General features: G+C 40.1%; 1 long non-coding RNA gene and 1 pseudogene across 1 annotated transcript; one reads left to right on the top strand and one right to left on the bottom strand.

Annotated features, from left to right (window-relative positions):
* Nucleotides 1-439: 439 nt before the first annotated feature.
* On the top strand, nt 440-15,481 carry LOC148268744 (uncharacterized). The gene is made up of 2 exons (XR_015816945.1): nt 440-722; nt 14,443-15,481. It is a non-coding gene; the product is annotated as an uncharacterized LOC148268744 (long non-coding RNA).
* On the bottom strand, nt 1,655-3,055 carry LOC110823973 (xylulose 5-phosphate/phosphate translocator, chloroplastic-like; annotated as a pseudogene).
* Nucleotides 15,482-16,573: the final 1,092 nt, after the last annotated feature.

Below are 16,573 nucleotides of genomic sequence, written 5' to 3'. Positions count from 1 at the left end.
CCCATGTATGCCATGTAAACGACCCCCTTTTGCTTTCAGTTTGTTCTACAATATTGAACAAAAATACAAGAATTTCATTTGGGGAAGGGACAACACAGAAAAAAGTATCAGTTTAATTAAGTAGAAATCTCTTTGCCAACCTTTTGACAGAGGGTGATAGACCTTTATAATATGAGAAGAGTTAATGATATGTTTTATATGAATTTGAATTGGGAACTCATTTATAATAGAAAGAGTTTTTGGGGTTCAAATTTTAAGAACCTGTATAGTTGATAGATCATTAATGTGCGGTATAATAATTTAATGATTTTTTTTTATTTGAATAACTTACAAATAGATGTTATAATTATTTGAGTAGTTTGTAGTAGTGGATTATTTCTCTATTTTTTTTAGATTTTTCAAACAACTGATTTTGTGGTTTTTAACGGTTGAAAATTTTTCTTCCCGTTTTACCCTGATAATTATTTGTTAATTCTTGTTTTACCTTTAACCAAAATTTGTTTTTCTTATACCTAACCCTGTTATTCTTTCTTTGTCGCCGCTTGCTTCTCCTCTTCTCCTCTGCTTCTGCTTCCGTATTCTGCTCCTACTTCTGCTTCTTCTTGTTGCGAAAAGCTGTTTTTGCTTCTATTTGCTTATCCTCCTACCCTTATTCTGCTTATGTTTGTTGCGCGAGTCACCACTGGTGTTAACTTACTTCACTAAACACAACAATAATCAAGGTATGTACTGATTAATTTTTTTTTTTTTTTAACGAAAATGGCTTTATAATTATTTTAAAATGTGTCTACTTGATCAATGAAGCATGATTTTGTACCCAGTTTGTTACCTAGCCTATTCAGTCTTTTGCTTAAAAATCCGTATTGAGACTTTTTGCTGGGAACGGAGTGCATGTATTTGAGAGAGGAAATGATTAAAGTAGTTTCAGAATGTCGACCATTAAAGCAGTTTTCCAACTAGTTTATAGCCATTTCTCCCTCACTCTCCTCTCTCTCTCTCTTTCTCTGCTCATATTGTTCCAATCTGAATCAACTTTGCCTCTTCTATTTGAGAGGGGAAATGATATTTCTCCTGTTAGCTTGGTATTCCATGTCACTATTGGATATTGTGGATGTTGGGAATTTTTTGTGAGGATTTACACATTTTAGTATTTCACGATATTCACATCTCAAAAAAATATGAAAGGTGTAACAAATGCTCAGTAAAGTGGAAACAAAGATGCTGATATGTGTGCATGCATGTGTATAATGAATCAGTATGCATAAAAAATTAAAGAGTTATACAGAAGGGAGAAAGTTACTCCCTTGATATATAGTTCATAAACTTGACCAGAAAAGAAAAGGAAAAAAAAAAGAAATAAGAAGAGCAGAGAAGCAGTAATGAGATGATTTAAAATTAGGGGTGGAAGTGGCGGTTGTTGCTGCTGGAATCCTCATTTTCTCTATCAACCACATCTTTAACCAATTTAGGTGTTTAGCTCTACAATTTAGGTGTATTTAGCTCTACAATAAGAAGCCGGATGCAGAAATTTGACCAGTATATCTAAGTTTGATTGGTTCATCACTTCCAAAATCAATTCATCACTTCCACTATCACTTCCAGCCCCACTCTCAAGTGGTTGAAACCAGTTCTCAAGCTTTAGCAAATACACTCTTTATGCTTTCAAGATTCATTTTGTCAGATCTCCAATTTGAACTCGTCACATATCAAGGCTAGTTGCTTTTAGAAATAGAAAACAAAAAAAAAAAACAATAAGTTTTGTAATAAGTTGTGGAACTCGTTGTGCAGGAGTGAGGGCTAATTGGCACACAAAGTCTGTAAATCTTTAGTGCTTGTTTGTGAGTTTATATTTCATTGCTCAGGAGGAGTTAGAACTAGTTGACACACAAAATTAAGGAATTTTCAGAAATTGTTGCTCAAGATAGTGAAGGTTAGTTGTTTAACAAAAGTTGCGAATGTTTAGAATTCATTGTTTAACAGGGTGAAAGTCAGTTGCCACATAAAATTTGAGAACTTCCAGAGCTAGTTGCTCAAGGTACGAGGGTTAGTTATCTTGTAAAAGTTAAGAACCCTTTAACTTCATTCGACTAAGAGTTGATCTCATAGACGTTTTGATTTATTCAAACCTTGGTTCAAGCTCACTACAAGGGGTGGTTTGTCTAATTCATCAAGTTCCAAATTTTTAGTTTTTGTTTTAGCTTTTCATTTAATTTAGTTTACTTGTAAGGTCAGCAAAACAACATCAACAAGTAGCAAAACAAGAAAAAGGCCCCAAAGATTAAACAGTTAACTGAAGATTATATGTTAGAAGCCCATTCCAATATTTTCTTATTTAAACTTTAAAGCTAAAACAAAAGTGTACATGTAAAGTAGAAAATGAGAGTAGAACTCTAAGGAACAAAATTTGTAACCCCAAAAACAAGTAAAATGGAAAAAAAGGAAAACTAGATTAAGAAACCCAACTGCCAGCAAGCCAAAAAGAACATAAACAGGAAAAAAAAGACCTGTTAAAGAGACAGAGATCGACAGAATGTCAGTTCTTCTTTTCCTCTACTGTTTTCTTCTTAGCTGTTGCTTGTGAATACAGGAAAGTTCCAAATATGGCAATAGCTAATCCAAGTGCATTCAAAGGCCTAGCAAGGTTCCTAAAAACTAAAACAGTTGATACAATCACCACCACCCTCTTAATAGTGTTCCCAACTGAAAATGTTAAAGGACTAATTTCATCAAGCGCCTGGTAAGATTATTGGTTATATAGATGGTAAAATATCCCAGACAGCAGCACCCATAAATAAAAAGTGGATGATTTTTCTACTGATTTAATTACTTTATGATACCCCTAAATCCATTGTGACCCTTCAACAAAAACTGCAACTGAAAACAGGTTAAGCAATGAGATTATACTGATCCAATCATACAAGTTCAATCCATTAACTTCCTTGAAATTCTGCAAACTCCTCTTGGAATAAATGTTCCTTAAAACAAACCCCACATTACTAATCAATGCACCCCACAAGCCTTAAAAATTGAAGGACACTTCAGTAATTGCAGCTAGAGAGCAACGTAGGAGTGAGAGAGAGACATATTAAAAAATTATGCGTACATATATATTTAATAAACAAAGATTATTGGGGGTAGTAGGTAGCGGTGGAATGTAATGGAAGATCCTTGGCAATCTCCATTGAAAAAATTTGTTCCTTGTTTAATACTTGTGAAACATGGATTGGTTAGTAGCATTACTTTCTTTTTTGTGTTATTTTTATGGCTATACTTTTCTCCTAATTTCATGCCACCCAATCATTCACTAAACTCTCTCATACTCTGCAACACTTCACCTCATCAAGATGTCATATAAATATAAGAGTCTGCAGCCTTTTTAATGACAGAGAGAGATCCTACATTTATTTATTCTCTCCATTTCACGCGTGGCAAGCAACTTTCATTGCTTTTTGCATGGAATGAAAAATTTGAAAAAATTTTATTTGGAAAAATTTAGCCATAGGCATAAATTTATTCTCTCATAATTTTGCCATATGTATAAATTTTACTTGAAAAAATTTGATTCACTACTAATTAAAGAATTTAGAATATGATTTGCTTTAACTGTTAAAAGTAAATAAGCCTCTTACTCTTGTTTTCTGTTAAAACTTATTCTTATTTTATGTTTTCTCATAAGGTAAGAAAAATGGATCTTACAAAACATGTAGCTATTTTAGTGGGGTATTTTGTCATGCTTGTTGCGATTTATATTCATAAAAGGAGAAAGCTTCAACTTACTAAGGAATTACGACTAGAGAGAGAGAAAGTTCGAGATAAGCTGATGAAAAACTTGGTCTCAAGTGAGTTTTGTCGATATATCATCAGGATAAGAGCTCAAACCTTTATGAATTTATGTCGTTTGCTAGTTATAAATGGAACAAGTTGCCAAGACCCTTTACCTATTAGGACACAATGAGAGAAATCGAGTTCCATCTTGGTATTTTTGACAATCCAGCAAGATGACAAGTCACAATTTTCATACTGTGCTATAATGTATAGTACAAATAGTAGATAAATTTCTTATTCAGTCATATGGATTACAAGTGCATTCGGAAATAACCAACAATCTTAGATTCTTTCCATATTTTAAGATAAATATATAAGTTATTTAATTTATAATTTTTCATAACTTCTAAGTTTGATTACTTTTTTTTAAATAAGTATAAGTTTAACTAATTAGAGAATAATTAATTTCAGGATTGTGTTGGTGCAATTAATGGAACGCATATACGTGTGAAAGTGTATAAAAGTGATGCCCTAAGGTTTCGTGGGAGAAAAGATTACCCCACAAAAAATTTATTACAGCTTGTACATTCGATTTGGAATTCTCATACGTTCTAGTCGGGTGGGAGGGGACCGTATCAGATTCAAGAATATTAAAGGATGCATTAAACAGACTTAGGGATCCTTTAGTTATTCCCGAAGATAATTAAAATATATTGAATTTGAATGTATAATGTACAAGTCCAAAGAAAAAGTTATAACTCAAATTATTTATTATTTATAGGTAAATTCTAACTTGAGAATGCTGGTTTCACGTTGCGGGTTGGAATAATTACTTCATATAGGGGAGAACGGTACCATTTGAGTGAATATTCAAGAAATCCAGCACGCAATGTACGTGAGCTATTTAATCTTCGTCATGTTTTATGTAATGCAATTGAACGTGCTTTTGGAGTTCTTAAGAAATGTTTTCCAATTATTCTAAGCTCTACTGAACCTCATTATCGTATCAAGCCTCTTAATCGCATTATATTTGCTTGTTGCATTTTGCACAACTACTTACAGGTAAAGAAGCCAAATGATGAACTTTTAGTAGAGGTTGATGAAGTTCAGCACGTTTATCATGATGAACCAAGTCAATCTAACGTTAGGGATAATATTGAAGAAACAAGGAGGGGGGAAGCTGTAACGGCCCCGGAATTTTAAAATGAATTGTATATTAAAAATATCAAATGCGGAAGCGAAGTCAAAAATTGGATTAACATCCCTTACACTAAAACCCAAAAACGTACTTACAAAATATAAAAGATCAACTACCTAAAGGAGAAACTTGAAAGTAAAAGCTACGAATATGACTATGGGGTCTTTAGGTGTCCCATTCGTCGTCCTCCTGCGGAACCGGCTCGGGAACAATGTCTTCCTGATCTGAAATGATTAAATAAGGAATGAGCTACACTACCCCAGTAAAGACATCACGATATCTCACCGTCACGGAGATAAAGGTGGGTAGAAAACACAAAAAGACCAATGGAGCATAATTTACAACAAATCCTTTTATCAATAATAAAATCTTTATCATTCACTTATCTCGGTGAAATTCATAAAACAATATACGAAAACAATAACATCATCATTATCATGAAATCATATATAAACTGTATAACATAATACTTATCAAGCCTTTCGTAATTCAATCGTTACACAATATATTTTCTTCATTTACCAGCCCACTAGTATCCATGGGGATCCATAGGAGTCCCGCTACCCGTTAACCCTTAACACTTGAAATTATATTCCAGGGCCGTCCCCATACCCCGTCTGGTATGGGCGCCAAAACTATAAACCTCATTAGCCCGTCCGGTATGAGGGTGAAACGGGCCGTCCCCATACCCCGTCCGGTATAGGCGTCAAAACACATAAGATCTCCATACCCCGTCCGGTATGGGAGACCACAATCCCGGTAGGGTTCCCTACGGACCCGGTCCGTCCACCATCTCCCAGGATATCTAGTCAGGCTGACCACATTATGCAATTACCCATTTACATAATCTATCATTGTCTTTTCCCTCAGTCAGCATCATCAATCCACATACAAACAAGCAAAACAGTAATTTATGCCAAACAGACAACATACAGCATAAATATCCAGTCATTCAATTCATAATCAATAAAACAGTACAATATGCACACGAAACTATAAAATGAAAACATCAAACCTCATACTGCATTTAAAACTGTAAAACATGTCAAATAACAGTTAACCGACAAACAAACTAGACTCGGGCTCCATTAGCGACCCTAAGTAATTTCACACATTCGTTGATTCATGAAATACCGTTTTATCATTTATTAAACTTTAAAACTGTGATAGGAAATAGGGTGAGGGGTCCTTACTTGTTTCGGGGTCCGAACACGGTTTCACAGTGCGCCTGCAGGCTGTCCCTAATTTTCCCTGAATTTTTCCCGGGGAACTGAAACGCACTACTGGTACCTGCACGTGTTCCAAAAAATTCCAAATTAGGCCCAGGGTCCCTTTCGGCCAATATCGCAATTCCGGCACGGCGGTTCCGCCGTGCTCCGGCGACGGTGCCGCCGCTTGCGGTCGTTTCCGGCCGAATTCGGCCACACTCGCATTGGTTCCTGCGATAAAACAACCCTACGGCCCTCGGGGGGCCGAAAATTTACGGAAAACCGAAGCTTACCGGCGGCGGTGCTCTCGGGTGCGGTGGCTCTCCGGTGAAGTTCGTGTTTTGGTGATTCGGTTTCGATCAACCTGTAGAGAAAAGAATGGCGATCACGGTGGTATAAAAATTGCATTAAACGGAGGCCGGGAAGGGCCTCATCGGAGGAAAAAATCGAGGAGGGGCGCGGCGGCGCCGCTGGGCTTCGGCCGTGTTTTCCGGCCGTTTGGCCGGGATTTTGGTTCCGATTTGGCCACAGGAGAAATCAGCGTGGAAAAACGAGTTGGGGGTATGAAATTTACCTCGATCGGCAGTCGGAAATCCCTCCAGTGCGGCGGCAGGTGGCGGCGGTCGGCTTCTGGTTCGTCTTCTTCGGCGAGGGCAAGCGGCTAGGGTTTTTTGGTCTGGTGTGGGGGTCTTATTTATACCCTTTTGCCTTTTGATCTCAGCTGTCTATTTTGATTTAATCTGGGCCATCCGTTTTTGATTGAATCTGGGCCGTCTGTGCGATTGCATCTGTGTCGTCCGATCGCACGTTTGATCTGAGTCGTCCGATCGCGCATACGCAGATCGCCAACGTGGCCCGTCCCGGATTGACGTGGTCTTGCCACGTGGCAGGTCCCGGTTGGCCGGGACTGCTGACTGGGTCTGCTGACGTGGCTGCTGACGTGCCCCCCCCCCCCCTTTTTTTTTTTTTTTTCTTTTTCTTCTTCAATTTTCCGGGCGCTACAACTCTCCCCCTTTAAAGAAATTTGGTCCCCAAATTTGCCTCGCTACTCTTGATCGAATAGATGGGGATATTGAGCCCTAAATTCTGATTCCAGTTCCCAAGTAGCCTCCCTGGGCGTGTGGTTCTGCCACACGACTTTTACAAATGATATTTCCCGGTTGCGGAGTATTCTGCTCTCTCGGTCCGTGATACCGACCGGTACTTCTTCATAAGACAAGTCATCTTGGAGTGGAAGCGGTTCATGAGCCAAGACATGAGAAGGGTCCGGATTGTACTTACGTAGCATAGATACGTGAAACACATTATGAACCCGGGAGAGCTCAGGAGGCAGTGCAAGTCTGTAGGCAGTGGTACCAATCTTGTCTAAGATTTCAAAGGGTCCAATATATCTGGGGTTTAATTTTTCCCTCCTGCCGAACCTACTAATTCCCTTGAAGGGGGTGACTTTAAGAAACACCCGGTCGCCTTTCTCAAAGGCCAGGTCTCTCCTCCGAGTATCAGCATAACTCTTCTGCCTACTCTGAGCTGTCTGGATGTTCTTCTTGATCTTGACTATCTTGGACGTGGTTTCTTCTACCAAATCCGGGCCAAACAATTTTCTATCGCCCACTTCCTCCCAACAAATCGGTGACCTGCACGGACGCCCGTATAGCGCCTCGTATGGGGCCATGCCGATGCTTGCTTGGTAACTGTTGTTGTAAGCAAACTCTATCAGGGGTAGGTGGTCGTCCCAATTGCCCCCGGAGTCAAGGACACAAGCTCGGAGCATATCCTCCAGCGTACGAATTGTCCTCTCTGATTGTCCATCGGTTTGGGGGTGGAAGGCAGTACTAAGAGACAGCTTTGTTCCCATAGCTTGCTGGAAACTATTCCAAAACCGAGAAGTGAATCTGGGATCCCTGTCGGATACCACTGTTACTGGAACTCCATGCAGTCTGACTACCTCCTGGATATACATTCTTGCCAACTTGTCCAAAGGATCAGTCATTCTGATGGCCAGGAAGTGGGAAGACTTAGTGAGTCGGTCAACAATTACCCATATAGCATCATGTCCCGATCGTGCCTTGGGTAGTCCCGATACGAAGTCCATGGTGATGTGTTCCCACTTCCACTCTGGAATCGGTAAAGGCTGAAGTAACCCGCCCGGGCGTTGATGTTCTGCTTTGACCTGTTGATATACCAAGCACTTAGATACAAAGTCGGCTATATCTCTCTTCATCCCATTCCACCAGAACCGAGGTCGCATAGTTTGGTACATTTTCGTACTTCCTGGATGCATGGCGAACCTTGAACTATGGGACTCTGTCATGATGTCTCTTTTTAACTCACTGTCGTCTGAGATACACACTCTGTCCTTGAAACGAATCAATCCGTCGGCAGAGATCTGAAATTCTGAGCTCACTCCCTGTTCTGTATCCTTCTTGTGGGTTACTAGGGCGGGGTCGACTGACTGGGCTTCCTTTATTCTTTGGATTAACTCGGGTTGGACTGCTAGGTGGCCCAAACATGTGACTCTCTTCAGATCTCGCAGGCGAACCTGCTGTGTAGCCCCAATGGACCTACATTCTGAAACCATCAGATGGGCTAGGGTGCCTGCACTTTTCCTGTTGAAGGCATCGGCCACTACGTTGCCCTTACCTGGATGGTATAGGATGTCACAATCATAGTCCTTGAGGAGTTCCATCCACCTTCTCTGACGCATGTTGAGATCCTTCTGAGTGAAGATGTGCTTCAAACTCTTATGATCGGTGTAGATCTGAAAGGTCTCTCCATACAAATAATGGCGCCAGGTTTTCAAGGCGTGTATGATTGCGGCAAGCTCCAAGTCATGGGTAAGATAGTTCTTCTCATGATTCTTTAGCTGTCTAGACCCATATGCTATAACATTTCCATGCTGCATTAGGACACAACCCAGGCCCAGATAGGAGGCATCATTATAAACTGTGTACCCTCCTGATCCACTCAGTAGAGCCAGCACTGGTGCGGTAGTCAGTCGCTTCTTCAACTCTAAAAAACTCTTTTCGCAGTTCTCGTTCCATTCAAACTTTGCATTCTTCTTTGTGAGTCGAGTTAGAGGAGCTGCTAGACTAGAGAACCCTTCGACAAACCGGCGGTAATAACCTGCCATTCCTAGGAAACTGCGAATTTCCTTAACTGTTGTCAGCCTTTCCCAACCAAGTACCGCTTCAACCTTTTCGGGGTTCACCGACACCCCTTCCTTCGATATAACATGTCCTAGGAAGGCGGTTTGCTCGAGCCAAAATCCACACTTGCTCAACTTCGCATACAACTTCTTTTCCCTGAGTACCTGTAGGACTTGGGCAAGATGATGAGCATGTTCTTCCCTACTTTTTGAGTAGACTAAGATATCATCGATGAACACGATGACAAATTGATCCAAGAATTCTCTGAAGATCCTGTTCATTAGATCCATAAAGATGGTCGGAGCGTTGGTTAGCCCAAACGGCATAACCAGGAACTCAGTGTCCGTACCTGGTTCGGAATGCCGTCTTGGGGATGTCTTCTGCTATCACTTTTACCTGATGGTAACCTGATCGTAGATCTATTTTAGAAAAGACCTGTGCACCATGCAACTAATCGAAAAGGTCATCAATCCGGGGAAGAGGGTACTTGTTCTTAATTGTTACCTTGTTTATCCTTCTGTAATCAATGCACAGTCTCAACATTCCATCCCCTTTCTTTGCAAAAGTAACCCCGGCACCCCATGGGGAAATGCTGTGTCTAATGAAGCCACTGTTTTATAGCTCAGTGATCTGTTTCCTTAGTTCTTCCATCTTGATGCGGCTCATTCGGTAAGGAGCTACCGAGATGGGCTGGGTTCCTGGCTGTAAGTCTATGGTGAACTCGACCTTTCTGTCCCCTGGTAGACCAGGCAGTTCATCCGGAAATACGTCTGGAAAGTCTCGGACTACTGGAATCTCTTGGATACAAACTTCTTTCTTGGGTTTACCTAGTTAGAGAAAATACAAGATTAAGGCACTGGGAATTAAGAAAAAAAAAGGATTTGCCATTAGGGGAGATCAGTACCGAATAATTTTATTAACTTGTAAAAGGCTCCTCGTTGGGAGGATTAAATACAATCTTTTTGTTAAAGCAGTCTATGGTGGCGTGATACGCCGCTAGCCAATCCATTCCTAGGATTACATCAAAATTCCCTGTGTCTAACCCTATCAGGTCTACCCTCAATTTCCTATCTGCTATCTCCACGGCACATGCCCTGTAGACAACCTCTCCTAGCAATGTCTCCCCCCCAGCGGTAGATACAAGCAATGATGAATCAAGTCTATCAGGTGATACACAAATTTTGGAAGCAAGAACATGTGAAATAAAAGAATGTGATGCACCAGTATCAAACAAAACATGAGCAATGTGGCCAGAGATAGTATACATACCATGTACCACGTCCGGGTCTGCGTTGGCATCCTTCTGGGTAAGGTTGTAAACTCTGCCCTGGATTGGAGGCCTCCCTTGATTCTGGTTCCTAGGGCACTCCCTTGCATAGTGCTGGGTACTGCCGCATATGCGACAGGTGTTGTTGAGGCGGTAGTAGGGTCGATCCCCATGATCCCTGCCGCAGTACTGGCAGATCTTCCCACGTGCTGCCCCCGTAGCCTGAGGAGGGGCATGGACGGCGGGTCTGGGCCTCTTACTGGGTTGGACAGGCATGGTAGGTGCTGGCCTGCGGAGCGGGGTTGAGGGTCGGGAACTTCCCGCTAGCTGAGGGCGGGTGTCGAAGCTCCTTTCTATGATCTGCGCCTTTGCCAGGACTGCCGAATATGTCTCGAGCTCCATCACCAGTAAGTGCTGTCTGATCTCCGGGCGGAGACCCCACTGGAATTTCCTGGCCTTTCGGCCCTCATCCAACAATGTCTCCGGGGCATGTCGGCCCAGCTCCAGGAACTTACGGGCATACTCCGACACTGTCATATTTCCCTGGACCAATTGAGCAAATTCCATTTCCTTTAGATGTTGGATGTGTTTAGGGAGATACTCCGCATGGAAAGCCGCTAGGAACTGCTCCCAAGTAACTGGTGTAGGCAGGGTGGCCCGCTTGAGCTCCCACCAGCGTACTGCTTCCCCTACCAGCATGTAGGAGGCAATGGCAGCCCTCTGCTCAGGAACTACTCCCAGGGTCTCGAAAGCTCTCTCAGTCTCTGCCAGCCAGTATTGGGCCTCTTCGAAAGAGGATCCCCCTGAAAAAGTAGAAGGGTTCAGTCTTCTGTACCTCTCTATGAAGCCGGGATCGATCAAAGAAGGAGCGGGGTCCCGAGGTAGAGGGATTGGGGTCGGCTGAGGGTGAACTGGGGGACCCTGTGGTGGCGCCTGTTGATGTGGTGGGGGCACTGGAATGTGCTGTGGCGGCACCTGTTGGTACTGTGGCTGTGGTACCAGGTTGTACCGTGGCTGTGGTGCCGGGTGGTACTGTGGAGGAACAGGCTCCTGCCGGGGTGGCTCGGGATCAGCCTGCTGTAGCGGGGGCTCAACCTGCGCTAGCGGAGGAGGTCCCGGTAACTCCCTTCTCTCCTCTTACCTTCGCTGGGCAGCTACGAGAGCCTCCACCATCTCGAATAGTCCATCTAAATCTTTCCGAAGTGAATTATCTGGGGCCGCTCGGTTTAGTGGGGGCCTTCCTCTCCTCATTCCCGTGTACCTGTATTCACAAGGAATGATTGAGTAACGATATATCGGTGAGTATTTCTCTAAGGCACTATTGTGTAAGGGATGGGTCCGAGGAAATGCGGCTCTGATACCAACTGTAACGACCCCGGAATTTTAAAATGAATTGTATATTAAAAATATCAAATGCGGAAGCGAAGTCAAAAATTGGATTAACATCCCTTACACTAAAACCCAAAAACGTGCTTACAAAATATAAAAGATCAACTACCTAAAGGAGAAACTTGAAAGTAAAAGCTACGAATATGACTATGGAGTCTTTAGGTGTCCCCTTCGTCGTCCTCCTGCGGAACCGGCTCGGGAACAATGTCTTCCTGATCTGAAATGATTAAATAAGGAATGAGCTATACTACCCCAGTAAAGACATCACGATATCTCACCGTCACGGAGATAAAGGTGGGTAGAAAACACAAAAAGACCAATGGAGCATAATTTACAACAAATCCTTTTATCAATAATAAAATCTTTACCATTCACTTACCTCGGTGAAATTCATAAAACAATATACGAAAGCAATAACATCATCATCATCATGAAATCATATATAAACTGTATAACATAATACTTATCAAGCCTTTCGTAATTCAATCGTTACACAATATATTTTCTTCATTTACCAGCCCACTAGTATCCATGGGGATCCATAGGGGTCCCGCTACCCGTTAACCCTTAACACTTGAAATCATATTCCAGGGCCGTCCCCATACCCCGTCCGGTATGGGCGCCAAAACTATAAACCTCATTAGCCCGTCCGGTATGAGGGTGAAACGGGCCGTCCCCATACCCCATCCGGTATAGGCGCCAAAACACATAAGATCTCCATACCCCGTCCGGTATGGGAGACCACAATCCCGGTAGGGTTCCCTACGGACCCGGTCCGTCCACAATCTCCCAGGATATCTAGTCAGGCTGACCACATTATGGAATTACCCATTTACATAATCTATCATTGTCTTTTCCCTCAGTCAGCATCATCAATCCACATACAAACAAGCAAAACAGTAATTTATGCCAAACAGACAACATACAGCATCAATATCCCAGTCATTCAATCCATAATCAATAAAAGAGTACAATATGCACACGAAACTATAAAATGAAAACATCAAACCTCATACTGCATTTAAAACTGTAAAACATGCCAAATAACAGTTAACCGACAAACACACTAGATTCGGGCTCCATTAGCGACCCTAAGCAATTTCACACATTCGTTGATTCATGAAATACCGTTTTATCATTTATTGAACTTTAAAACCGTGATAGGAAATAGGGTGAGGGGTCCTTACTTGTTTCGGGGTCCGAACACGGCTTCACAGTGCGCCTACAGGCTGTCCCTAATTTTCCCTGAATTTTTTTCGGAGAACTGAAACGCACTACTGGTACCTGCACGTGTTCCAAAAAATTCCAAATTAGGCCCAGGGTCCCTTTCGGCCAATATTGCAATTCCGGCACGGCGGCGGTTCGCCTCGGGTTGGCCGTTTTCGGCCGTTTCCGGCTGAATTCGGCCACACTCGCATTGGTTCCTGCGATAAAACAACCCTACGGCCCTCGGAGGGGCGAAAATTTACGGAAAACCAAAGCTTACCGGCGGCGGTGCTCTCGGGTGCGGCGGCTCTCCGGTGAAGTTCGTGTTTTGGTGATTCGGCTCCGATCAACCTGTAGAGAAAAGAATGGCGATCACGGTGGTATAAAAATTGCATTAAACGGAGGCCGGGAAGGGCCTCATCGGAGGCAAAAACCGAGGAGGGGCGCAGCGGCGCCGCTGGGCTTCGGCCGTGTTTTCCGGCCGTTTGGCCAGGATTTTGGCTCCGATTTGGCCACCGAGAAAATTAGCGTGGAAAAACGAGTCGGGGGTATGAAATTTACCTCGATCGGCAGTCGAAAATCCCTCCGGTGCGGCGGCGGGTGGCGGCAGTCGGCTTCTGGTTCGTCTTCTTCGGCGAGGGCAGGCGGCTAGGGTTTTGTGGTCTGGTGTGGGGGTCTTATTTATACCCTTTTGTCTTTTGATCTCAGCCGTCTATTTTGATTTAATCTGGGCCATCCGTTTTTGATTGAATCTGGGCCGTCCGATCGCACGTTTGATATGGGTCGTCCGATTGCGCATACGCGGATCGCCAACGTGGCCCGTCCCGGATCGACGTGGTCTTGCCACGTGGCAGGTCCCGGTTGGCCGGGACTGTTGACTGGGTCTGCTGACGTGCCCCCCCCCCCCCCCCCCCCCCCCGCCCTTTTTTTTTTTTTTTTTTTTTTTTCTTTTTCTTCTTCAATTTCCCGAGCGCTACAGAAGCTATTAGAGATCATATAGCAGCTGATGTATGGGCTGCTTATAATGCTTGATTACATTTTGAACTAATGTGTTATTTATGATATTTGTATGGTTTATGATTTGTGAGATATTTTAAAGTTTTAATTAAATAATATAATTTAGAATTTGTATAGTATATGATTATATCTGTTGGTTATATCTATTTATATTGAATGATATATGACTTTATGATTATGTAATTATATATGTTGGTGTTATATGGTATATGATTATATCTGTTAGTGTTGTGCTATGTGTTTTAGAAAATGGCAAGGAGGAATAGATCTGCAGATGGAGGGAGCAACATTATTCATTGGACAGATGCTATGGATGATGTATTAGTAAATGCCTTTTACGATCAGCATGTGTTGGGTCGTAGATTTAGCGGAACATTCACCACATAAGCTATTTATTGCATTGTGGATCAAGTGAGGAATGCATATCCAAACATGGCCATTGATAAAGAGCGGATTCATAATTACATCAAAAATTTGAAAAGACAATTCTCCAAATGGTATGACATTTTCAAACACAGATTGAGTTATTTTCCTTAGAATCCAACAATTGAAAGATTTAAAGCATAAGAGGAGATGTGGCAGTAATTACTAGAGGTAAATCACCTAATTTATCACATGTTTGTATTATTTTATGTGGTTTAAATATTACTATATTATTTCATCTAAGGCTTAATCAAAAGTAGCAGAACTGAAGAACAAACGTGTGCGGAGTTACAACAAAATGTTGAAAATGTTTGGAAGGGATAGAGCTAATGGAACTAGTTATGAGACAACATTTTCCACTCAAGGACAAAGGAAGAGGAGTGCAATGAATATACAATGAGTACCGAGGAGGTTGACCATCAACTTACCCAAAATTTAGGTGGCAATTTCAATTTTGAGAGCATGAACCTGGTGAATGATGCTCCAACGCCCGAAGCTTCTACTTCACAACCCCAACAAGAATCACAATCTTCCTACAGACGGAAGAAATCGAAATGTTTACCTACTATCCCAGAGGAAGATTATATGGCTAAGCAACTTAGAGTGGTTGCAAAAGCAATCAAGAAAATTGCATCGAACGCACAAGTTTGTGTTCCAAGAAACCAACTGTATGAAGAGATTACTTGTTTGGGTCTCGATCCATATGTAGAAACAGAAGCTTATTTGCTTTTTATGAGGGATTCAACCTTGGCTGCTACTTTTGTAGAATGTCCTCCTGCTGTTGCTAAGTATAGTCTGGACTTCAAAACTTTGTGAACAATATTGGAAAATAAATGTTTAGTATAAAACTATTTTTTTGTTATTTACTATTTAATTTATGTTGAATTTGTAGTTGGAGTGATTTAACGGGTATTGTATTTTCAAAGTTCTTAAATTTATGTGACTATACATTTCTTCTTATATATATATTTTTAAAAATTGATTGCATACATATTTAAAAAAAGGATCATTGAAATTAGTAAAGTGATTGAATGTCCGCACTTATTTAATTATTTAAAAATCAGTAAATTTAAAAATTATACTTAATAAAAATTATTTATTTAATTTATTTATGTTATAGAAATGATAAAAATAACTATTATGTAATAGATAATTTGTTAGATATATTTTTTTAATTTATAATAATAAATAAAAAAAATTTAGTTTTAAATTAATTTTTTATAATAAGTATAAAAGATTTAAATAATTTTATAAATTAAATGATTTAATTATAAGTTAAATGAGTTTTTATTAGATTTTTTGCTTAAATAACTTAACTACAAGTTAAATAAGTTTTTGTTGAAATTAAATTTGCATTCTTCATAAAAAATTTATTTTTTGACATTTTAATAATTAAATTAAAATGAGTTTTTGTTAAAAATTAAATTTTTTTCTAGAAAATATTTTTTGATATTTAAAAAAAAATTCATTAAAAATTACTATTTAAATAATTTTATAAATTAAATAACTTAATTATGAGTTAAATAAGTTGATTGAATATAGTAATTATTTAATTATTTAAAAATTAGCAAAACTAAAAATTATTCTCAATAAAATTTATTTATTTAGTTTATTTATGTCATAAAAATGATAATACTAAATATTAAGGAGTAGATAATTTACTTTTTTTTTCAGTTTATAATCATAAATAAAATATTATAGTTTTAAATTAATTTTTTATATTAAATATTAAAAATTAAAATTTTATTCTTCATAACAAATTTAATTTAAATTTTTTTTAAAAAAAAATTCATTAAAAATTACAGTTTAAATAATTTTATAAGTTAAATGAATTTTTTTTCCTTATACATTTTCATTTAATATTACATACAATAAGATAGAAACAAATTGATAATTTCACTGAATATACAACCATATCATCTTATTAATCTAAATAAAACAGCAGTCATTACTA

This window comes from Carica papaya, chromosome 2, assembly GCF_054855325.1.
Source record: "Carica papaya isolate Zhongbai chromosome 2, ASM5485532v1, whole genome shotgun sequence".
Taxonomy (NCBI): Eukaryota; Viridiplantae; Streptophyta; class Magnoliopsida; order Brassicales; family Caricaceae; genus Carica; species Carica papaya.
The sequence above is the reverse complement of the archived record's forward strand: the minus strand, read 5'-3'. Positions and strand labels throughout refer to the sequence as shown.